Consider the following 26,146-nt stretch of genomic DNA (forward strand, 5'->3'; position numbering starts at 1 on the left):
GGTCGATTTTCGGCAAACATATGGGCATGGATTTTAGTAGATAGGCCTGGGCTAATGTTTTCTCTAGAAGATCGGCTCAACAGTGATGTTTATGTTAGGATTCTTGAAGACGTGATGATGCCTTTAGTTTCAAGAATTTTTCCGAATTTTAACTTCATATTTCAACAAGACAATTGTTCAATGCATTCAGCACATAGGGTAGCAGAATGGTAGCATAAACGTTCTTGATTGGCCAAGTCGCAGTGCAGATTTTTGGTTCGTAATTTGCAACAACGACAAGTAATTCGGAATAGGGCAGAACTTTTAACTGCGATTACTAATGCATGGCAATCATTACATAGGAATTATCACAGAGATTTATGCCTCTCCATCTCGCGTCGTGTAAGACGAGTTATTGACGCCAATGGAGCAATGACCAAGTATTGATTTTAAACTTCATTCTTTTTATCTTTTGATTTAGCTAAGTACTTAAACAAAAATAAATGTTTCATTTCCTTGTCTTTGCCTTAATGTTTTTCGTTTGATTTTTTAAAAACTACGGCATACTCGTGTAATTTCCACGGTTCTCTGTTTGGTACTTTAATCCAAAAATAGCCGCAAGTCTGCCTCTAGTCTCTAGTGCCACTAGCGACTAGCGGTCGTGTGGTAATTGTGTAAGAGTGGAACTTGTCCTTTGTATTCACAAAATTTGAACTGATGGACTGAATGACAGATTGTCAAAATGACAATAACGATAACAAAGCGAGGTTATTGGTGCTTAAGGGTAGTTTACACTTCATGTCAGGGCCTTGAAAGTGACGGACGAAATTTTTTGGCCGCAATAGTACTATGGCGTAAGGTAACTAGATCAACACACTACGTATAGAGGTACCGCCATCAGTGATTTTTATGTCTGTCCTTGTCGCACAATCTACTCAAACTGGGGATAAAAAAAACACAATCTAAAAATGATTTGACGTAATTTGACAAAAACTAGTGTCATTATTCTGCTGCATATTTAATAATCCTCGTTCAAGATTCATCTAACTTATTATTTCGTTACAGTTTTCGTTTGTGTTTAAGTATTGCCATTTATTTCTTTGTTCTCGTTACATCTTTTAACTTGGTTCAGTTACTTACGTTTATTTTAATACCGGGTGATCAAGAAGGACTGTTTAAGTTGGCATTACAATTAAGAAAATTTTTTAATTCGGTTATTTATAACTCTGCAACCGGATATGTTTTGTTGGTTTATTTGACAAATATCTGATGTAGGTATAATATTAACAACGACAAGCCATCAACAACCGAAAGTTACTCCTGTTATACGATTTAAAATACAAATCAGTGTTACCAACTTAAACAGTCCTTCTTGATCACCCCGTACTTTAACATGGTCAGTAACAAGTGTTGTGTTAGCGGCTGTTTAAGTTCTAGAAAAAATGGATTTAAACAAGCAATTTAATATTAGGAGTCAAAAACAGAGTACGGAGGGAACAGTGGCTAAAAAATTGAGACTGTCTGCGAGTTCGTGCTCCAACCGTGAACTACAAATCTGCTGTGTAAGTATCGACGTAAAAGTACGGGAATGAGAAGAGCAGTTCAAAATATATTTTGATATTGTATTTTTAAACGATTAAAAATTTGGTAACTTGTTTGGGTTTTATTAGTGGTGTTTTTGTAAATTTTAATTAAAAAGATACCTGCAACCAGTAAAACATTTCAGTTAAAAAATTTTGATTAATAATGGGCGACATAACCTAACATATTTTTGACATTGTAGTAATGCCATTATTTCATTAAAAAAATCCCCAAAACTATTGTCTTCCTTATTTCACTTGTGAAATTTGCATTTGATATCTTTATCTTACAATCCACTCTCGCGAGGAATGGAATGGCGGTACCTCTATACGTAGTGTGTTGATCTAGTACCTTACTATGGCGGACAATAAATTCAGGCCGGCCTGTCGTTGAGTTGACATCAAAATGTGAAGCTGGCATTATATTCAACTAACCCCATTTTCGATTTTTGTCATTCTTGTCATCGTGACAGCGATAATCAAAATTAAAATTGGGAAAAGAAGCGTGCACCAGAGAGAAGTGCTACTACAAATCGGTTGTGCTAGTGCGTCATGATCTGTAAGTTATGAAAAAGGCGAAGGAAACGCCAAACAGCTTGAAAACCTTCAGTTTGACAAACTAACACATCAGTCATAATGACAATAAATGGTCGCTTGCATTGACTTTTTTGAAATGTCAGAAATTGGCCGGCCTAAATTTATTGTCCGCCATAGTACCTACATACAAATGCCTGGCTGCATCAGCATTTGATAAAGCTTTCCCGTAGATGAGCACCATGTCTGTTAACTCCGGATTAGTGTACTGCATTTTTAACGATAATTACGGGAAATTCACTTTCTAATAAATGGTAAATAGAAAAGTAATTTGTTTTGACGAGTTCTATCACCGTTTAAATTTTCCTAACGCATTTCAATAACACGCTGTATACTATTTGGTATTAAGTGCGCAAAATGATTGTTTTTTGTTGGGGCATGAGAATGAGTTTTTGGTGGAGACCGCCAGGTCGAGACTGTCACCATTTTTCCCTTTTTCCCTGAGTTAATTTCTGTCATGTAATTTTGCAACATCGAGAAATCTATGGTTAGCAACGGACGTTTCTTTTTTTTAAATTTGTGATTCTAAAAAAAGATCTTGCCTGTCAGAAAACAGAGACGCTAACCTGTGCCGTATCTGAATTGGTTATTTTAGGCAAGCCTTACCATTGAATTGGGATGTCCAAAGTACCATAGTTTTCAAGGGTCAAGGTATACTGTCTGCTTCGAATTACCGCGCCTTGTACCCTGCAGTTCCATTTGGAGGATCTTACGGATATAGACATTAGAGGTATGTGTCTCTCGCATAAAATCACAGCGCCCGCGCCCTCACGATTCACTTTTAGGCATTGACTATCACCAGCAGTCTTGGGCATAACAGGCATAACACAGCGAACATTCTGATTTCTCATTTTCGCCGATAACTACCCGTTGGGTATTTTCTCCGCCAAGAGGTATGTGTGGATGATGTTAGGTATCGCCCCTTTACAGCAGATTTCTTATTTTGTAGAATATCTCAACTCAACAATATCTCAACTGAACAATATCTCAACTCAGTCCATCTCAACCATCTGTATTAACCGAACCCAACAATTGAGTACCTCAACCAACTCGGACTATCCCCACGATCCCGTCGAATACCTCCATCATCTTGACGACTAACGCATTTCTCCACGACCTGCAGCAATCACTACAACCGAGGAGTTGAGTTCATCTGCACTAGGAGGAACGGCAAGCAAACAGATCAAACTGTTCCGATAACTTAAACTCTGTCACTACCCTTTTCCAACCGCTCCTTCAGAGCAACCTTACTGTAGCCTTTCTTTTTTTTACATTGAATTATTATTTCGTTATAACGGGTGACTATTAAAATTTTCACTTGGAGTTGGCTTTGAACGAGTTTTTATTTTTACTGTTACTTTAGACACACGCAAGAACGAACGACAAACGTCAGTCAGCACAATTGAAACATAGTTTTGAAATGTCAAACTTGTCAGAGTCTAAGGTGCAACGGAAAACAAAGAATGATCCATAGTCAACCCTAAGTGAAAATTTTAATAGTCACCCGTTATTAATAGTTCTGTAAGAGCCTTGATAGCTATCAACCTCCGCGTTCAATCTATCAATGCAACTATTTTCCAAATCTGATTATTGGAAAGCAGCCTGGCAAGAAGTAGATATTTTCAATAAAAATCTAACTGAGGATCCTACAAAACAAATTCCGGGATTTCACCTACCCAGGAAAATCTGGTGTAAATTAAATCGTTTTAGAACCGGCCATGGCAAATGCAATAATATGCTGTTTCACTGGAATATTCGTGAAAACCCTTCTTGTGAATGTGGTGCAGAAAAAGAAACCATCCAACACATTGTGGAAGAATTTTACATTAACTTAATTTGTTAAATTAATTTGTTGAATTTTGATTAAATACAGGTTATCTGCCAATCTGACATTTCTCACAACCTTACTTACTTTGATTTCTAATTTAAAAGAAATAACACATTTGATTTTGTAGTTACTGACATTGGTATTGTTGGTTGCGGCAAAATAAAAATTCAGAAATACCCCTCTCGTGAATAACTCTGTATATATACAGGGTGGTCCCGATATAACCTGCCAGAAGAAATCCAGTAAAAGATGACGATGAGTAGAACTCATACCCAAAAAATGTTTCTAATATAAGTCTTTTCGTTTTCGAGATAAAAATAATTGAAAATTTGGTCCAAATTTGCTGTACGCTAATGAGATAATCGCTTTTAAAAAGGTAATTCTGGTTACTTGGCTGCAATTTCTTTAGCAACGGTACCTGTAACACCTATGACATTTGTCAAGTTTGATTTTAAATTTGCAAATCCTTCAAAAAGTTATGAAATTCACAAAACAAGAATACGCCAATTTGCATTTACTCTATGGCGAAACACATGGTAATTCAAGACCGGCAAGGCGCCCATACGGCGAGCGTTTTCCTGAAGGAGTCCTTCCGTCCCGTTGTACTTTTGTGGAGCTACATCTGCATTTATGTGAGGTTGGTTCTGACTGATACCAATACGATGGCGTCCCCGATCCTCCATTTAAACCCTCTGAATTTTAATTTTTGGGGCCACACGAAAGATTTGGTATACGAAGTTGAAATAAATACAAAAGGCCAACTCCAGAAACGCGTAACAGACGCCGCGAACCAGATTCGTAAAAACCCAGAAATGCTGAATTCTGTTTTAGAAAATTGGTACCGGCGTACTCAAATGTGCCTAAATGCCAACGGAAGGCACACAGAACATTTATTATAAAATAATGTTTCTAGTCTAGTTTACCTTTCATTAGTTAGTAGATATTCTCAGTTAGAGTTGAAAGTACGAATATGTAAAGTGTAAATAAATTTATTCAATACATTATTTTGGCTATTTAACCACAATTAAGACGATACTCTTATTACACAGTTCTTCCACAATTTTGCACACATTACCTCTACATTTATTTACACATTGAGGAACACCACTTTATTTATTACTCATTCATCTCAGTCTACAAAATCAGCTTTTGTACCTAAATAAGCTGGTGAATTAACGCACACATTGTACAGCGTTTTCAATAAATGTCATTTATTTGATTTAGTTTGTCACATTTGAGATTTGTCATAAACGATTCAGGTACCTATGTTGCTTAGATACTGTCATCCTTACAAACACCAACAATTACTTCCTGAGTAGGTACGTATTTTTGTGGTCAGCAGCGTCGAATGGGTGTGGATAGGGGTTAATTTGTCCCCATTATTTTGGACCTAATGAAAACGGGTTTTTTGGACTTGTTAGATCCTTCTAATGACCCAGAATTTTTTTGGCAGGTTATATCGGGACCACCCTGTATAACTCTTATTAACAACAAGTTCACAAATAAATCAAAGTACGAGTACGAGGACACTCTAACTACATTATTTATCTTTTTATTTTACCTTAATTTAACATCGTCTGGCCTAGCTTGAACGGAGGTATCTCAACGAACCCAGCTCTACCGCGGGTGGCGCCCCAACTATCACCAAACGAGCTAGCCAAATTATGCCCTTTTGGCCAGATCGTACCGTGGCAAGACTTCAAACTCATTCGAATGCGCCAACAAAATAATCATCTTTTGCACGAAATACAAACACTATTTTTTCTACAATTGATCAAAAAACGGGTGTTTAAGCATTAATTTCAGTGCGCAAAACACGCGGTTTTTTCACCGTTAAAAAAATTTTTTTTTTCTACAATTGATTCAAAAAATTGAAATTCACGCATCTGTGCATGAAGTGGGTCATTTTCTTACGTGTCTTTTTTTTTACATTGTTAGTAAGATCGAAACCATAGAAACCATACAAAACAGTGTGTGAAATGCAATTTCACGCATACGACTATTTCTGTTTTTCATTTCACGCACTGTTTTTTATTAGTTACCTAGCAACATGGTCACTGCATTGAAACTTCAGAGTTCTTTCAAAAATTTGAATTTTTAATTTCAATTTTTTGAATCAATTATAGAAAAAATATTGTTTATATTTCGTGCGCGAAGATGTTTTTGTGCATTCAAAGGCTTATACTGCCTCGACCTTCGTCTCGGCGTAAGACCTTTTCATGCACAAAAAACACTCTCTTCGCGCACTTAATATAAAAATAACTATTTCCACCGTTAAAAAAACTAAGAAAATTTTATTGAAATAATTATAACAGGCAATTACAAGTCAACATACCTACTTTATTTTGATATATTAAAATTAAAGTTAAAAGCAGAAAAATTACTTCCCGCTATAATTTCCGATTCGAGTGAACATCAATATTTTCTTTTATATTTAGAGTTGCCTTTAACATCAAAAAAGGGACCACAGTGTTGACGGCTCCAAAATCTTCGACTTTTCCTCTAAATATGCTAATAGAACGTTTTCTGTTGTGTTACACCAAACCCGGAAATCGTGTAAGCTTTTTCATACTGCGGTCTTGACTTCTTCGGCAAAATATTCGCAATCGCTTCATTAGCTACTGCTTCTACATCACATTCAGAATCACTGGAGTCTTCCATGAGTCTGCTAACGTTCATTTTCACAGAATTTATAGAAAACACTTGGAAAGCGACACTTATTCAGATGACAGATTTATTTTCAATTTTTATTTACATTAGTAACTACGGGAACGAAAACCCGTGCAACGATAACTTAAAATTGCCTTTTTATGAATTCAATATTTTTTAATAATAAACTTGCTGTTTAAAGCTGTGCAATTGTAGAAAAAAAGTTGTTTATATTACGTACGCAGTCAGTTTTCTGAGCCTTCGAATGTACCTAACATTCTCAAGCTCAAAAAACCTTTGCTTTCCGCACTTAATATAAAAATAACTATTTTCTACAACCGGATTTTAAAATTTTTGAATTTTTTAATTTTTGTAAAATTTACCTTGGATGCTAAAATATTTGTCAAAAATGACATACTTTGCGACTTGATAATGATGCATAAATGTCGCGTTTTTTTGACGGTTGTAGAAAAAATTTATTTTTTTCCGTCAAAAAAACGCGACATTTATGCATCATTATCATGTCGCAAAGTATGTCATTTTTTGATAGATCAAAAATAGTTGGCAAAAAGTTTATAGACGTATTATAAACGCAAATTCTAAAATAGTATATTAAAAGACAAGTTTCATAAGACCAGTCTTGAAACACGAATTCAAGATTAAAAAACGAGTGGCGTAGCCACGAGTTATTTTAAAGAATGAGTGCTTCATGGTCTTATGAAACGAGTTTTTTTATACTGTTTTTTGTAATTTGCCCTTTTTAAGCCGTTTTTAAACAAAAATATTTACTTTCCTCGATTTAGGGATTTTTGTGGCGGTTGGTAATGTCTTATTTTTAAAGTGAAAATTGATCAAGTCTTCAAAGTCGCCTTTTGTTTTATTCAAATTTTGTCAATAAACACGAATATGAAAGATAATCTTTCATGTACGCCCGCTGAAATACGTGAAATTGCCAAAAATACGGTCGCGAATTTGTTGCCTGATAAACCCTGATAAATAATTCTTTGCACATTTTGTAATTTAAACTGACACGCATGACGGATCAAGCTTTGCCAATCTAAAAATTTTCGTAAAATGTTCCGTGAAATAATGGCTATAAGGACATCCCAGATGATGACGTCGCGTTCGTTAATATGTCTAGAGAATCAAAATGGAGGCAAATTACAAAAAGGGCCTTTAAAACACTAAAGCTTTAAGGGTTGCTTAGGTAACAACAAAGTTACCTATATTTTGAACAATGATAAATGCCCATTTTTACACAATCAATGATTAACGACACAGATTACTTCGGAGAAGGTATTTCAATTTACTTTTTTTGTTATAATTTTCAGATTGTAGTGCAGGTATAATAAAAAATAGCGTATGATACACGTTTATAAGGGTCTTTAAAGCACTTGCGACGTTGAAAGCACTCCGCTACGCGTCGTGCTATTAAACCTAAGCTAAGTTTATTGTTATAAATATGCGTACATAAAATATTTTCAGGAAGAATTTTGACAACTCTAGGTGGAAAGAAAAATATTTCCAGCATAACAAAAATAGCAAAATTTTTATTCGAATTACTACATTTTTATAAATAAAAGTTCAAATGCTACAGTCTTGATATTTTTAAAAAACTTTAGATACATTTCTTGTCCTTCACTGATGATTAATGTATTCATGCGATTTCTTGCCAAATATCCCTCTGTATAGATTCATATCCTGAAAGTTTTATTTTCTTGCATTGCTGACAAAGCAATCGCCCTAGTCTTCGACTCGGGCGATTGGTAATTTTGTCACCAGCAGAAGTAAGTACATGTAATTTTATTTGGTGTAAATTACTTGATTTCCTTTACTGGAGGAACCGCGTCGCGGTACTTGGAAAGTGTGGTTTTTGACATCTTGTCTCATATTGTTATACCGACTATTACTTGTTTGACAAATAATTACAGTTGTCATGGTAATATCATTAGATTTCAAAATATCTTACATTTTAAAAATTTGTTACACAGTCTGGGACCGGAACCAATGGCTTAACGTGACTTCCGAATCACGAGACAGAATATAGCCTTTTTTTTTACATTTCGCCCTGAGTCGAAATCGAACCCGCGACCCTCGCGTCCCTGAGCCGAAACGGACTCCCTTAGGCTATATTCTGCCTTAAAATTTAATTTTTTCATTGGATCTTTTTGCTGAATACAAGTCGTGGTCGGAATATTTCATCAATATTTATCGTTTAGATGTTACTCGTAGCTGTTGTTTCTGGAAAATCTGCGCTCGTGTTCCATTGGTGGAGATTTTCATCCCTGCAGCCACTTTTGCGCATACACTCATTATTCAAGAGGATGAAACATCCAACACGAACCGTAGGCGAGTGGTGGAATCATCCGAGTGAATAACAGCCATTATACGCGAGTTGAAGACTATGCTTTCTCCAAAGTATACAAAGAAAAACAAACTTTGAAAATTGAATTTTACGCGCCTCCGTCCGGAAACATAGTGTTTTCCACGCCTGCTCACGGTCCAGAAACAAAACGTTTGCCAACGGCAACTTATATAACTCGCGGATCAAGCTTAGAGTGCGTTTTCCTAGGTGATGACTGAAAGAAATAGCATTTAAAAAAAGTTCAGTGTATAATTAATTATCAATGCTATAGAAATCCTTCAACTTTATTTTTCGGTAATCATTTAATTTCTTCTTCTGTTGGAGCCCAGCAAGGAGATCCCTGCGGTCCCATGATTTTTAGTCTTGCCATTCAACCAATTATTTTATCTTTGGATTCTCAACTGAATATATGGTGTTTAGATGATGGAACCTTAGCTGATTACCCAGAAGTAGTTTTATCCGACTTTAAGAAAGTTATCAATTTAAGTATCTCAGAAAATTGGCCTTGAATTAAACTTTAACAAATGCGAGATCTTTTGCTGTTCTCGAGACACAGATTTAAAAGTCATAAAGTGTGACCGAGAAGGTTAATCTCTTTTAGACTCTCCAATCTGTGACCAAGGTTTCAAGAACACTGTCGGAAAAACTATAATTACAAATTACAAACAAAGCGGAACTCCTTAACAGACACGTGGCTTATACTTTAATCAAAAACTGTCTTTTCATACCAAAATTTAATTTTTTTATTAAGAACAACTCCATTTTGGAAATTTTCTAATTATGTTAGTTCAATTGATTCTTCTTTAAAGTCTTGTTTAGAGAGAATACTTAATTTACGTTTAACTGATTTACAATGGCGGCAGTCCACTTTACCGATTAGAGTTGGTGGTCTGGGAATTCGTCGCATTTCCGATATTTGCCTCCCTGCTTTCCTATCTTTAATTAATGGTGTTAAAAAGCTTGTTAGCTTGTTTCTTTATTACTAAATTCAAAAGATAATGAGCTTATTATTCACCATTATGATGAAGCTTTAGCAGTCTGGGATGTAGAAAATGAGAACGAAATAGCAACAATCCCACAATTTCAGAAGAATTGGGATAATATTAATATCAAACGAACAATTGCCAATGACTTAAACTTTAATTCACCTAGAGACTTGGCTCGTTTTAAGGCTTTGCAATGCAGAGAATCAGGATCTTGGTTACATGCAATACCTTCTCCTAATATTGGTACTCTTTTAGATAACACTTCCTTCCAAGTTTGTATTGGTTTAAGATTGGGTTGTAATTTTTGTACACCTCATATTTGCAAATGCAATGCGAAAGTTGACGAAATTGGCACCCACGGTGTAAGTTGTTTCAAAAGCAGTGGTAGATTTTCAAGACACACTGAAATTAATTCCATTATCAACCGGTCTTTCTATTCATGTGAATTCAACTTTAGAACCAAACGGACTGTCTCGGGATGACGGAAAACGCCCAGATGGGATGACTTTAGTACCGTGGATTGACATTTAAAAAAATCGTAGGTACACTAGAAACTTCAAGTGACGATTAATTGAATTAAAAGACAACGGATGACAGAAACGTCTTTTTTTTCTGTAACTGGTTACGTCCTATTCTTGGTTATGTCCATGTTAAATATTCATAAGTAAATAAATTAAGTGTTAATTGCATGCAGTAACAAATTAATAAAAATAGTAAAAGTGTAAAATAAGAAACATATAATAGGTAAGGTGTTGTGTTAATAGCTTAAAAACCAAAACGAACTTCAATTGCTTCAAAATATCAGACATAACCTCAAATTGTTTTAATTTGAATTTAGTATTTTTCTGAATACATTGTGTTGTTGAATAATGTGACTCGTGTCAGCATTAGAATAAGTGAGCACATCAAAAAGATTGTCACCTATAAAAAAAATTCAACAAGACAATGGTACCTAAATTTCCTAGAATGAAACAAAATTTTCATGGTGGCAGAGGATAACCCAAATGGACTTAATAAATACAAAGATTCGCCGACCCAGCTAGCAAATAAGTTACCAGGAGCCAGCAAGTCGTTTACCAAAAAGAAACATTCAGTTTAAAGGAAAATGCATATGGGAGGAACACACAGGATGAGATCCTAAATTTAAAAATGTATCGACACGTTTATTTACCTTTAAATGTACACTTTTCTATGAAAATAAAAAGATTTTTCAGTATTAAAATGGTGTTTGGAAATAGCGACCTACGGTTATAACGACCGAATTTCACCGGTCCCTTCCACGTCGTTATAAACGATATATACTGTATATGGTTTGGATAATACCAAATCTGAAACCATTGGTGAAAGACCTTGCACAGCCAACAAAATGCTCTGCTATGTTATCCACGGGTTATCAACTAGATACACAATTGCTGCAGGGTACTTTTTCCATTTAACATTAACAACGGCACAATTTTCACAGATTATGGTTTCAGTGTTCTTTAGCTTGTTACTGACAATCATGCATCAAATGTAGCTTAATTTAAAAATCTTTGCAGCGGAACGTTAAAAAATCATATTGACCTTTTTTTCCACTATTTCTAAGTTTTGATTAGGTACAATGGCGGACAATGTCATTGAGTTGACATCAAAATGTGAAGCTGGCATTATGTTCAACTAACCCCATTTTCGATTTTTGTCATTCTTGTCATCGTGACAGCGATAATCAAAATTAAAATTGAGACAAGAAGCGTGCACCAGAGAGAAGTGCTACTACAAATCAGTTATGCTAGTGCGTCATGATCTGTAAGTTACGAAAAAGGCGAAGGGAACGCCAAACAGCTTGAAAACCTTCAGTTTGACAAACTGACACATCAGTCATAATGACAATAAAGGGTCGCTTGCATTGACTTTTTTGAAATGTCAGAAATTTGCCGGCCTAAATTTATTGTCCGCTATAGTACTAGGTGCGTTCGGATACTACCTCGGAGATGCAAGCACAAATTTAATAGACTTGAACAGCTGATTGGAGATCAATCTGAAATAAACGAACGAAAATAGGGTAGGTAATTGTTCACTTTAGCTCCCGGTCGAATTTTCGCGTTTTTTGTGGCCAGACACCCTTAGGGCGTCCTCCTACATCGTTTCCCACCACTCAAACCTTGTGCAAATGCCCTTGTTTTTCTCTCTTGTTCCACATACCACATAAACATAATCACTATTGTGACAGGCGCCAAAATCTCAACATCCTCGGTCGAAATACTCCTAGCAAATCGAGCTTCCTCTAATTACTCTGACGTCTAATATTCGAACGATTTAGATTTACATCAATTTGTTCATTTTACAATAACCGAACGATTTTCACGTAAATTAACATAACAATGATATAAACGAACGCAGCTACTATCAATACTGTCATTGTGACGAATTTCGTTTTCGAATCAGTTCCTAATGTTAATTTAGGGGGCGCCACTGTACGTACGCTCCAGGGCCTACTCGACGGGAACCAAGGAGGTTAAAGTAAGAGGAGGGAAAGCGCCCTATGCTGGTAATGCATCGAAAGTGATGCCAATCGTTCCTTCTCCAGCAACCTTTTATGACCGCGAACGTCCTTGAACGGCCCACCGGGTATCGCATCGCTTTGGCGCCAGTGGCGTTCCTTTAACCCCCGCAACAAGGTGTTAAGCGTTTTTATGTTACAACAAATGCTCCAGTGCGCCCCGTCATGTACTTATAGTTTTTTCTAAATTATAAATTTACTTCATTTATTTTTGTTATTTTTTTTTCACGTACTTTATGTATTATGTTACAAATTACAATAAATGCATCTGTGCGCCCCGTCTTTTATACGCCACTGGTACCATCCCCACCAACCACCCTTGTTTAGCAACCTTTTATGGCTCTGCACGATTTGGCGGGTGGCATCACTTTTTCAAACTTGCTTTCCCTCCTCTTACTTTAACCTCCTTGACGGGAACACTTTTTCAAACCAAGAGGGACGGCCATAATAAGCGCCTAGCGTTTTGATACAGTTGGCCCAGGCAGATGTACAGTGAAATATGTCAATCATCAAGACGGCGGTGGTTTGGGCAACTGTGGAGATTTTGACAACGTCAAGTTATAATTTGATTCGAAATTGTCAAACTTCGTATTGAAATCATGTATACAGCTGCTGAGTACACCTATGCCGAAATGCTCATACTTTGTGGGGAGTGCGAGCGCAATGCACGTGAGGATGCAAGAAAATACGCAATACGTTTTCCACAACGTTTACCACATCCAAACTACAGTGTGGAATAAAATGATTTACATCTAGTTACCTTTGGAATTTTTGCCCAAGTGCCGAACTATTAGTTCTGTCAATAAATGTCATCAACCGAATTGACAATTGTTACAATTTACTAAGTTGAATTAACAAGCGTTGGTGGCCACTTTCAACACTAGCTGTGACTTGCTTTTGTTACCTCCTTTTTAATTTCAACCTCAACTTTGCATTCATATCATCCCTTCGCGATAAATGACATTTGGAATTTGGATACATATTTTGAGGTTAGGCTTTCTTTTTTTTTTGTAGAGCGGCATTTCGTATTTTTACAAGGGTAATGCAAAGGTAACTAGGTGTAAATCATTTTATTACACACTGTATAACGTATTTCTACGGTTGGCGAATCGTGCTCGGGACACTGGGTCCTTGGTGCCTACATGAGAAGAAATTGGTGGTCCCCCGCGAGAAGCTAGAACGCCAGAGACTGAAGTTGCTGTTCTTCAGTCCTTTGATGACGGTAGCACTGGCTACTGTTATTCCTAATATGCTTAGATTAGCAAGGGAAAATTTAATAAAACGAGCTCGCCTATTCCTTCAGATGAAAGGTGGTCATTTTGAACACCTGTTATACTTAAATTATTCTTTTTATTTTGCATGTTTCTTATTTCATTTGTTGCATTCTACATCGTTTAAGTTATAAAATTTCATCTTAAATTTTTACTAATAATGATGCTAAAATAAATACTCGTAGGTTAGTTCAATCCAGTTTTGTCTTTTGTCTTTCAGAACTGCCACTGTGCTTGATCATTTATGCAAAACCAACGTGTACTCCAGCTTTTTGCAATGTCAAGAATGTTCCTAAAAGCCTTTTCTTTCATTTCGACGATGACGAGTCCCGCTCGTGTAGCGGCACTAATACGTTGCAGACGCAAAGTGTATGCACAGGAGTCAGAACAAATTTGTAACTTTGTAATTACTTGTGATTCTGATTCACTTCACAGGCTCTGCATATTTGACTTTTTACTAAGATTTTTAAGGTAGTAATATTACTCACTTGACGCTACGTCGCCATTTTACCTTCCATCAACAAAGGTTCAATTCATCATATCCCTCCCGTCAATTTCCCATACCCCTCAAGGTTACAATTGCTCTGGAAATTTTCACTCACAACAAACCATATTTCATTCATTGCCGGAAGAAGAAACTTCTTGCGTTCCCTGCTGAAGATTCTATACATTTTTTCGCCTGCTTTTGGCGAAATTATCCAATTTTTGGTTATTTCAAAAGTAGCTGTCACTTTTGACGTCTGTTCCGACAAGTTGACCAGATAAATTTTGAAAATAATTGTATGAATAATACCACGACCTTCTAAATAGTCGAGACGCTTGACGCTTGACTCTCTCCGGCCTGTTCATTTGCCAGTTTTCGGCGTTCGCCGTTTGGCGCTACTTTGCCGGCGCCGAAATTGGCGCGAAACGTTAAATGTCAAAAAGATGACATGTAAAATGCTATTTGGAGACGTGTAAGGATTATAAAAACACAAAAACATTTAATGAATCGGCTTCAGAAAGTTTAAATATTTGCCCAAGTAGGGATTTCAAAAATATTTTAATCAGTAATGGACTTGCAATAATTTAAAATGTATTTGAAAAATATTCTTCACTAACATAATGTTGTAGGCAAGCCTTTCCAATAGTGCTGCTAATGTACCGATCCCGACTGAAACATTCTCAGTCACCGCAAACACTCCTTTGCCTGCTTAAATTTTCATATTCTTTTCCTTCATCTACTTCCAATGTTGTGGGTATTATAGCAAGTACTGAATTCCGTGAAATAATTAAATTCATACTCACTCCATAAATTTCGTTGTATTTTAGAATATGTATATTAGGAATGATTATCTATGCAATTAATATGCTTAACTAACCGAAAATTTCGATTAAAATGCCTTTATCCGACAAAGTGACAACACAATGACAGAAAGCCAAGTTTCAAATCGCGTGGTTCCGAACTCAAATCCCCCGTTCACTAGCGCCAAACGGCTTACAAGTGCATAATGGTATTTTGCTCAAATGAACAGGCCGGAGAGAGCGTTTGCGTCTCGACTATTTAGAAGGTCGTGAATAATACTATTTTTTGTTACACAGTCCTAGACTGTGTAACAAAAAATAGTATTATTCATACAAATTACACGTTGCTTGGCAATTGAGAGAAGGCACTCAATTTTCTCGTAAAGGTAAAAAGTAAAATTAGATCGAGCTGTATTGGTCAATTTAATTAATTCATAACTAAAAATCTGTTGCACCCTGGATATTTTTCTAAACGTTTATTACCTTCATTTCCATCAAGGAAAACGCACTCTAAGTTTGATCCCTGTATACCGGGTGTCCCAGAATTAACGCCCTTCCCGTGAAGGGTGTGTAGTCTGTTGAAGGTCAAAACAGAATCTTCAAACAAAATTGTCCAGGCTATCCTAGTTTAGAAACTACAGAGCAATATAATTGACCAATAAAGAGTCACTTGCGCAAAAGGTTCATTTGTATCTCCATTTTGAATAAGTAAACTCCGTCCAGCGAGAGATTGGGAGAGTTTAAATTGTAGGCTTGTAACCCAACACTACAAAATGCACTAGAATACAATACAAAAAAATTTAATAAAATAAATTATTGTGGTGGTACTATGGCGGCCAAAAAATGTTGGCCGTCACTTTCTTGACATTTAAGTAAAGTGTAAATAAACCTTAAGGAATCGTAACCCCACTTTCGATTCTTGTCATTTTGACAATCAATTTAAACTGTTTGAAGCTCAGATATTCCAAAAATCCGACATGAATAAACTAAATTAGAGCAATCGTACAGTCGCGAGCAATAAATTTTGATCGTCAAGGTCATTCTTTGACGCAATCGAAAATGTTCCATTGTAAAACAGTCGTAAATATCATAACCTATCATCACGTTGTATGACATTGTCATTTTTTTCTAATTTTTTTGACACTTTCTGACATGGGCATAATCAGACAGGGAAAAATTTTAAATTTGTGACAATCTAAGCAAATTTTGAAATGAAATTGACGACCAAAATTTATTGCTCGCGACGTACACTGGCGGCCATTAATTTGGAAACACCGGCCTAATCTAGTTTACTGGATATTTCTTATATTTGATTGTGTAAGCGTTATGTCATGAACTCATGTCACTCATGTCATCGTTGAGCGCATTCTACAGACTATCGCAGCCGAAATTGATATGTCAGTAACATTGTCAAACTGACAAAGAATTTACAATAGAAAAATCTTGGTGTTTCCAAATTAACGGCCGCCACTGTACATAGATAACCTGAGGTAAACGTTCTGTGTAGTAGAAATGACAAAATTCTGGGTTTTGAAATTTACCACCCAAAAAATAACGTTCATTATCAAGAGGGTAATCATGATGACAGTAAAGTACGGATTACAATTTTTTTTTTTTGAATTGACAGACAATGACGGCCAAAATATTCGAAACTAGTTTAGTTTGCTTGATTGCGGGACTCGATTAGAGATTTGTCAAAAATGACAATAATCCTACATTATAACCCCTTCAAAATACACATAACCTGAATTATTATCTGTGACATTTACAGTAGGAAAAAGTTCTATCCTATTACACCACAAAAGTTACTAAAATCACTAGATTTAGTAGTGTATATTGAAAATGGATGGAGTTTAGTGTATATTGAAAATGGATGGAGTTTACAGCGTGATCAACAATGACTGAGTCTGTTGGCAATGAAACAATTGAAAAATATTGTTGTTTTTCTGTTTCGTAATTGGCACTGACCGGATGTTTTAACTTGACACGACATAAAAAAAAATTAGGTTATGTCGGGTATGTTTATGCTATTAGAAAAATTACCCTTTGATGGTAAACGTCAAATTCGCCTGTCAACTCTGTCAAAGCTGACAACCGGAAATGCGTTTAGATTACACTGGTACCAAAATCTTTCAAATTTTCATTATCACCAACAGACTCAGTCATCACGTTGTATGATAATAAACCAAACAATTTTTATATTAAACATTTTTTCATAATTTTCATATACAGGGTGGTCCCTGTGGAAATCCAGTAATAGGTGACGATGAATAGAACTCATACACAAAAAATGTTTCTAATAAAAGTCCTTTCGTTTTCGAGATAAAAATAATTGAAATTTTGGTCAAAATTTGCTGTACGCTAATGAGTTAATCGGGTTTAAAAAGATAATTCTGGTTGCTTGGCTGCAATTTATTTAGCTACGGTACCTGTAACACCTATGACATTTGTCAAGTTTAATTTTAAATTTGCGAATTCTTCAAAAAGTTATGAAATTCACAAAACAAGAATACGCCGATTTGCATTTACTCTATGGCGAAACACGTGGTAATTCAAGACCGGCAAGGCGACGGCGAGCGTTTTCCTGAAGGAGTCCTTCCGTCTCGTTGTACTTTTGTGGAGCTACATCTGCATTTATGTGAGGTTGGTTCTGACTGATTCCAATACGATGGCGTCCCCGATCCTCCATTTAACCACTCCGGATGTTAATTTTTGGGGCCACACGAAAGATTTGGTATACGAAGTTGAAATAAATACAAAAGGCCAACTCCAGAAACGGGTAACAGACGCCGCGAACCAGATTCGTAAAATTGGTACCGGCGTACTCAAATGTGGTTAAATGCCAACGGAAGGCACACAGAACATTTATTATAAAATAATTTTTCTAGTCTAGTTTACCTTTCATTAGTTAGTAGATATTCTCAGTTAGAGTTGAAAGTACGAATATGTAAAGTGTAAATAAATTTATTCAATACATTATTTTGGCTATTTAACCACAATTAAGACGATACTCTTATTCCACAATTTTGCACACACTACCTCTACATTTATTTACACATTGAAGAACACCACTTTATTTATTACTCATTCATCTCAGTCTACAAAATCAGCTTTTGTACCTAAATAAGCTGGTGAATTAACTCACACAGTGTACAGCGTTTTCAATAAATGTCATTAATTTGATTTAGTTTGTCAGATTTGAGATTTGTTATAAACGATTCAGGTACCTATGTTGCTTAGCTACTGGCATCCTTACAAACACCAACAATTAATTCCTGAGTAGGTACGTATTTTTGTGGTCAGCAGCGTCGAATGTGTGTGGATAGGGGTTAATTTATCCCCATTATTTTGGACCTAATGAAAAGGGGTTTTTTGGACTTGTTAGATCCTTCTAATGACCCAGAATTTTTTTGGCAGGTTATATCGGGACCACCTGTATAATATACCAAGGGACAGATATATTGCCGGAAATTTTTTCGAGCAGTCCTCACACACGAGTGTTTGTAGCAAGAAAATTACACGAGGGCGCCAGCCCGAGGGTAATTTTGAGCGACAAACACGAGTGTTGGACTGCAAGAAAAAATTTCTGGCGATATATATCTGTCCCGGGGTATATTCGGAAGAGAACCGCCAGACATTTTTTTTCCCTAGGTCAATTATATCGGAAATTTTCCCTAGGGAAAATTTTCGCTTAATTAAATTGTGATTGGTTGCTATTCAAATAATTCGGAGTTGTGATTTGTCAATATAAATCATGTGACATTTGAGGGCGATTCTCCAAATTAAAAAGTTACAGCGATTATTTGATACTTTTGTTCCACTCGGTATACCGAGTATGACGTTCAACAAAAATTGTCAACATTCTTGATATTGCATTTTATTACTTAGTAAGTTAATTTTATCATCTTTGTTTTTTTTTTTTTAATTTTATTCTTTTTCCCCATAATGGCAAAACTGTATTTATGAATACAGAAAGATACGCTTGTTTGAAAATCACACAAAAAATGTATGGGTGCTATTTAAAAAAACAAAGTTGGTTGCCATAGTAGCGAAACAAAAGAAGATAGGAACAAACAAGAAAGACCAGATGATGCAGGATAATACACCAATCAACTTTTATATTAAACATTTTTTCATAAATTGTCAAATTAAAAAGTTACAGCCAATATTTGATACTTTTGTTTCACCTGTATGTACATATACAGTGAGCGGCAAAAGTATGGAATAAATACCTTAAAAATTAAACAAAATTTTTTTGAAAAAAATCTTTGGACAGTTCAATTTTAGTTTATAAAAATACATGTTTTAGTACCAAAGAAAATTCCAAGCAGTCATTTGTTTTCGAGTTATGACGTCATCGATAGTTTTTTTAAATGGAAACCCCCTATTTTTTTCTTGATTCTGATAGCCCTTTTAATTGTCTAAATGACAGTATAAAAATTTTGTTATCTTAATAAGGAAATTTTCGAGAAAAAAAAAATAAAGTTGGAAAAAATAAATTTTATAACGACCAAAAACAGGTCAAAAAATGAAGTAGGTAAATCAAACAGTCAAATGTTACTGTAAATTTCATTTGTACGTGTTATTTGTTTTACAAAACGTTTTCGAAAATGACTCATTTAATAGAAACACAACGTACAGAAATTTTAATTTTGATTGGGTGCGGGGATAAAACTAGATAAAACTAAAACAGGGGGAATTTCTTCATAAACTTGCTTATTGTCAACAAGCTGGGGGATGGCAATTCGAACATTTAATTCCACAATTTTAAGTACTTACTAAGACAGTTTTTGACTTGTTTTTGTTCGTTATAAAATTTATTTTTTTCAACTTTATTTTTTTTTTCTCAAAAATTGCCTTATGTAAGGTAACAAAATTTTTATACTGGCGTTTAGACAATTAAAAGGACTATCAGAATCAAGAAAAAAAATATTGGGTTTCCATTTAAAAAAACTATCGATGACGTCATAACTCAAAAACAAATGACTGCTTGGAATTTTGTTATATGTATTTTTATAAACTAAAATTGACCTCTCCAAAGATTTTTTTGAAAAAAATTTTGTTTATTTTTAATGAATTTATTCCATACTTTTGCCGCTCAGTGTATGCACATTAAATGTAATGTTTCAAGTACCTGTAACATTTCAAATTTATCTAGTGTTTAAGAATACGTGGGAGGATTGGAGCAATTATTTTGCTTTCCAAGAAAAATTGTGGAATTCCCTATTCATTTTTGCCTAGTTTATTTCAAATTTTACGCGCGCTAGGTACTATTCCGATCAAAAAATTTTGGACACTTATGTCATCGTGCTGTCATACATTCTAAAACGACCCTTATGTATTAATAACCTCAATTTTGATTGTGTCAATTTCGAAAATGTGAATGTCAGATTTACCGAGAAAATATTCAAAAAGTTGTAAAAATCAGACAAATGGAATAGAACGAGGTTTTAATTAATAAAAAATATAAAACAAATACCCAAATGTACTCGCATATTAAAAAAATTATATTTTAAACCGGTGTCAAATTGACAACAATTTCATCTTTCATGTGACAGTTTCAATAAAGCATGATTTAGAGTAATTTTTTTAATGTGACAGAAGTTTGATGTCCAAAATTTTATGATCGTAATAGTACTACTTTCTCTGCGTAGAATTTAGTGATTGATTGACAAATCTCTCGCTGAACAAACTACATACAGGGTGGAACAACAGTATCAAATATTGGCTGTAATTTTTTAATTTGACAATTTATGAAAAAATGTTTAATATAAAAATTGATTGGTGTATTATCGTGCATCTCTGGTCTTTCTACTTTGTCCCTATCTTCTTTTGTTTCGCTGCTATGGCGACCAACTTTGGTTTTTTAAATAGCACCCATACATTTTTTTTTTGATTTTCAAACAAGTGCATCTTCCTGTATTCATAAATACAGTTTTGCCATTATGGGGAAAAAGAATACAATTAAAAAAACTAAAAACAAAGGTGATAAAATTAACTTACTAAGTAATAAAATGCAATATCAAGAATGTTGACAATTCTTATTGAACGTCATGCATGATAATAAACCAAACAATTTTTATATTAAACATTTTTTCATAATTTTTCAAATTAAAACGTTAGAGCGATTATTTGATACTTTTGTTCCACTCGTTATAACCACAGTACAAAGTGCCTGTAAAAGACCATACAGGCTGTTTGATAAAAAACGCCTCAACCCACAACTTTTTTATTTATTATTCGATTTCAATGAACAAAAAAACCGAAGATATGGTTTTTCATGCGCTACGAAGCAGCCATAATTTTTTTTTTTATGTTATTTTCAGTAGCTTACGATAGTCAACTTTTTTTTTAAAATGGACACATGTAGTTTTTTAGGCTCAGTCTGATAAAGTTTTTTTTTATGAATCTAACGATGTATTAAAAGTTATCCTTTGGTCCATAGCTGACTGAAAAAAAAAACAATTTTTAACTGTGGTTCTGTTTATTATGAAATTTTCAAGTGTGCGGTGAAAAACAATTGGAATATAAATAGCAACAAATGTCAAGTGTGAGTTTGAAAATTTTCAGGTGCAATCTTGAAGAATTATTATTTTCTTGGAAAACATAAATAATAATAATAATAATTTTTTCTATTAACTTTTTGTTTTTGACTAATTACGATTTTTATTACACTCGAACATAAAATAATAGTCAAATGACTACTATCCTGCATGACTGACAATGTTATTTTATACTTAAATAAAAAAAGTTTAAAAAAGCAGATGAAAAGTTCTAAGTTGACGTTTAGATGACATTTATCGTACTTTGTATTCCGATTGTTTTTCACGGCACTCTTAAAAATTTTATAATAAGCTGAACCACAAAAAAATGTTTTATTTTTTTTTCAGTTAGCTATGAACCAAATGATAAAAAAACCTTACCAGACCAAGCGTAAAAAACTACATGTGCCCATTTAAAAAAAAAAGTTGACTATCGTTAGCTATTGAAGATAACGCCAAAAAAATATATTTTTTTGTTCGACACTCAGAATTTGAGAATTTTCTCCTGTGTGAACGGATTTTGATAAATTTGACAACTTGTCAAAACGCAACGTCAAGCTAATTTTAAAGATTTTTAGCGATTTGGAGCCTTTAAGGGGCTCGTCGAACAAAAAAACGTTGTATTCAACTCGTTCTTGTGTAATTTGGGCTTTTTTTGGCACTCGTGGACCTTTAAAACTCTCGTTTCACTCGAGTTTTAAACTGGTCCACTCATGCCAAAAAAAGCCAAAATTACACACGAACTCGTTAAATAAATAACTATTATGGCTGTTTTGTAGCGCTTGAAAAACCATATCTTTGATTTTTTTGTTCATTGAAATCGGGTAATAAATAACAAAGTTATGGGTTGAGGCCTTGGTTGAGGCGTTTTTCATCAAACAGCCTGTATATCAAGAGTCCTGTGGAATTGTGCGGCTCTATATTTTTTTTTTGGCCGAACTATGTCGAGTCGTTGAAGCTGGCAAATTAAATGTCAAATGACAAATGTCAAATTATTAATAATTAAATCTTAGCGTCAGTTTGTGAGTTCGGCGTCTTAATTGTATGCTTGTGATTTTCTTCAATAGTCTTTATCAAGAGTAAAACGTTTTTCCGCATAAGTGTGAACTGTGAGTACCAAAAACAAGTTAGGAAGTAGCGAAGGCAAGACATTTATTTTCGTATGTTTACAGTAAGTAATAAGCAATCTTTTTAGTAAACCGCAATGGTTTTATCGCTAGAGCAAAACACCTTCATTGTGATGTCGTATTACCGAAATGGTAACCTGCAGAATGGAGAGTGGGTTTATTCTATAGACGCTTGCAAGGAAGAATTTTTCGCAAAATTTTCAAATGACAACATCATGGAAGGATTGTGGATAGATTTGTGGCATCTGTTGAAAAAGGTAAAAGTGTAGGAAGAGCGCCAGTGAATGAAGAAATTGTTGAAGATTTACTCCAATGAATGGAACAAAGCTCAAAAAAATCCTTCAGGAAGTTATCACTTTAGGCTGATGTAGGTTAGAAAAAACCTGAACTTCTATTCACACAAAATCACAACACTTCAAGAACTTCGACCAGGTGATTCTGAGAGGCGCTTAAAATACTGCAATTGGTTTTTGAACAATTTGAATGATGACAGGTTCCTGATAATGAATTTTTGAATTAAACAATTTAATTTTTTAACTTTGCTTGCAGATTATTATTAGACATCAGTTTTTTTTTTGACGAAGCACAAAACTATAGAATATGGAGTTCAGAAAATCCACATGCATTTGTAGAAACCCGATTTCATCTTATAAAGGTTGGAGTATGGATTGCTCCCTCACGAAGGCGTTTAACTGCTTTTATTGTAAAAATCAGAATCTGTCATTAATGAAGTTACATAACCTCTGTTTTTCTGTTTGGTACCACAATATGCTACAAAGCGGCAAAAATAAAATATATTCGAGTTCCACAGGACTCTTGATATATGTTCTTTTATAGACACTCTGTATAATAACCAGTAGCGACAGACAGCTTGATTTGCGAACCTGACCCTTATTGACTTTTACTACCCAAACCGTCACTTCTCCAACAGCGTGTGATATGAATAGGCAACTCCTTATACATACAAATTCAGGCATATTTCAGAAAACAGAAAGTTTTAGTGGAATTTACATTTATTAATCAGAGAATTCATAGTGATTCAGGGCTACCACCACAAGTTTCAAACGAATTCAAACCATTTTCAAGGACTTTACTACCCAAACCGTCATTTAGACGTGTTCATAACGACCCAATGCTTTTCTTATGGACCTGTGTCATTTCGTCTCGCTACTGGTTATACTGTGCTATAACATGCAATTTTTAAAGGCACAGCAGTAACCTTGGACAGCACAGTACACAATCATGTTAAACGTCTATTACCTACTAACCGTTACTAGATAAAATATACCGGGTGTATTATGAAAAACCTTTGGTGATATAACTTCCTTATTTTTTATCTGATTTTAACAAATGATACGTCAAACAAAATCGTTTTAGAAACACTATAGCCCAACATGCTATGATTTTTTTTTAAGTTTATATTTTTTGACAGACTGCAGCTAACTTTGTTTTTTTAAGTTGCACGGTATATTTTTTTATCTTTTTTCTGATAGATGTTTATCTTCTGAATACAGAAACATTAAAATAAAAAATCAAAGATTTGTTTTTAATAAAAAAAAATAGAATTTTCAAAAATCAAGTAACCATAACTTTACTATAGCAAATGTTTGAAATTACCTCTATTTTCTCTAAGGCACATTCAACACCTTCCACTGACGCCCATTGCGGCGTTAAATAAAAATTCTGGTGGAATTTTTTTCACATACTGCTACGATTCTTTTTATTAAATCATCGACCGGAGTCAAATAGACATTGTCTTGAATGTCCATAGCTGTCTTAGTCACTTTGCAAAATTAGAATGCACTTTTATTACTGTTTAATGTGACTGCTTGATTTAAAAAAAATATATCATTTTTTAATTTCTTCTTTTTGTTTCTATGCATGAGCATGGTTGTTTACATTTTCATATTTAAAATAAAAATCTCTATAAAATTGAGTAAAAAAAGTTAATAGTGCCATTTGAAAAAAAAAAGTTTACTATCATTTGTCAAAAACAGGACTCAAGAACAAATATTGGACCAATTCAAATTGTAGCCCATTTAAAACGATTTTGTTTGACATATCATTTATCAAAATCGGATAAAAAATAAGGAAGTTATAGCACCAAAGGTTTTTCATAATACACCCGGTATAAGCCTATTCTAATTCCGAATTTATTTGAAGGCACGGTACACTTTCTCTACGTAGAATTTAGTGATTTTTATGTCAACCAATCTCTCAATAAACTATACAAGATTGAATAGCAATATGTATTTGCATATGATTTTAGGCAAAAATTATATTCTCAACATTATTAAGTTGGGTTTCTAATAAAATTTTCACGGAAGCAGCTGAAAACAAAAGTGGTATGTATTGTTATGGTTATTATATTTTAATAATTCCGTTAAAGTCATAAGTGTAGAAAATTTTGAGTCTCTTCAAGAACATCTGTAAAATTTGTAGATCACATTTTCTTAAAAAAAAGCATTTAATTTTAATGTTTAATATTTTAACGCTGCATTTTCATTTATAACGAAGGTATGGCTCGCTGACCATGTTCACTGCACTCTGTGTTGTTGTTCCTGCTGTAGCGTTAAGGAATGTTGTTCGTAGGTGTTAGCAATTTTATGCTTTTTGGTGAATGATCATTTTAGTATTTTTATTTTATATTCATGATAACTTAAAAAATGCCAGTAGAATGTTATATTAATATAATTTACCATCAGAATTTCAATGCAACGGAAAATTTTCTTTTTATTAAAATATTCCGAGTGAACGCATCCATTATACATGAGCAATTGGTTTCAACTGATCAAAAAGGAAATGTGGAGAAGACCCTAACTTTTAGAAATATAATCCGGCGCAGACTTTTAAAACTTGGTTATAATTGAATCAATTTCGATTATTTACCCCACACCCTAATGGAACGCTGAGCTTTATGAAATTTAAAGTTTCTGGCTACGTATCAGCGAGTATTATGTGGTAATATGAAGATTTCACTTAGTTAATTAAACTATTTACTGCAGCACCGTGCAAAATAAGTGAACCAAAACCATTTCAAATGTGCAGAACATAATGAAAATTATATAAAATACATACTGCAATTTAAATACAGTTTTCTGTTCGACACTGTCAGTATTTGAGAATTTTTTCATGTGTGAACGGATTTTGATAAATGTCACAACTTGTCAAAACGAAACCTCAAGCTAATTTTAAAGTTTTTAAGCGATTTGGAGGCTTTTTAAGGGGTTCGTCGAATAAAAAAATCTATTCAACTCGTTCGTGTGAAAATTAGGCTTTTTGTGGCATGAGTGGGCCAGTTAGTAGTAAACTATACGCTGTGCCAAAATCAAAAAAACATTGTGGTGCAAATGACTTATCTGCCACTGTGATAAGTAATAGGAAATGTCATGAAAAATGTGT

The 26,146-nt window shown here is 34.4% G+C and overlaps 1 protein-coding gene and 1 long non-coding RNA gene across 2 annotated transcripts in view; one reads left to right on the forward strand and one right to left on the reverse strand.

Moving 5' to 3' along the window:
* LOC138141582 (netrin-1-like) overlaps positions 1-26,146 on the reverse strand; it is a 227,892-nt gene that overhangs the window by 20,025 nt on the left and 181,721 nt on the right. The window lies entirely within an intron of this gene.
* On the forward strand, positions 2,599-3,978 carry LOC138141600 (uncharacterized). Its single transcript, XR_011163204.1, has 3 exons — positions 2,599-2,883; positions 2,939-3,046; positions 3,103-3,978. It is a non-coding gene; the product is annotated as an uncharacterized lncRNA (long non-coding RNA).

This window comes from Tenebrio molitor, chromosome 1 (genome assembly GCF_963966145.1).
Source record: "Tenebrio molitor chromosome 1, icTenMoli1.1, whole genome shotgun sequence".
Taxonomy (NCBI): Eukaryota; Metazoa; Arthropoda; class Insecta; order Coleoptera; family Tenebrionidae; genus Tenebrio; species Tenebrio molitor.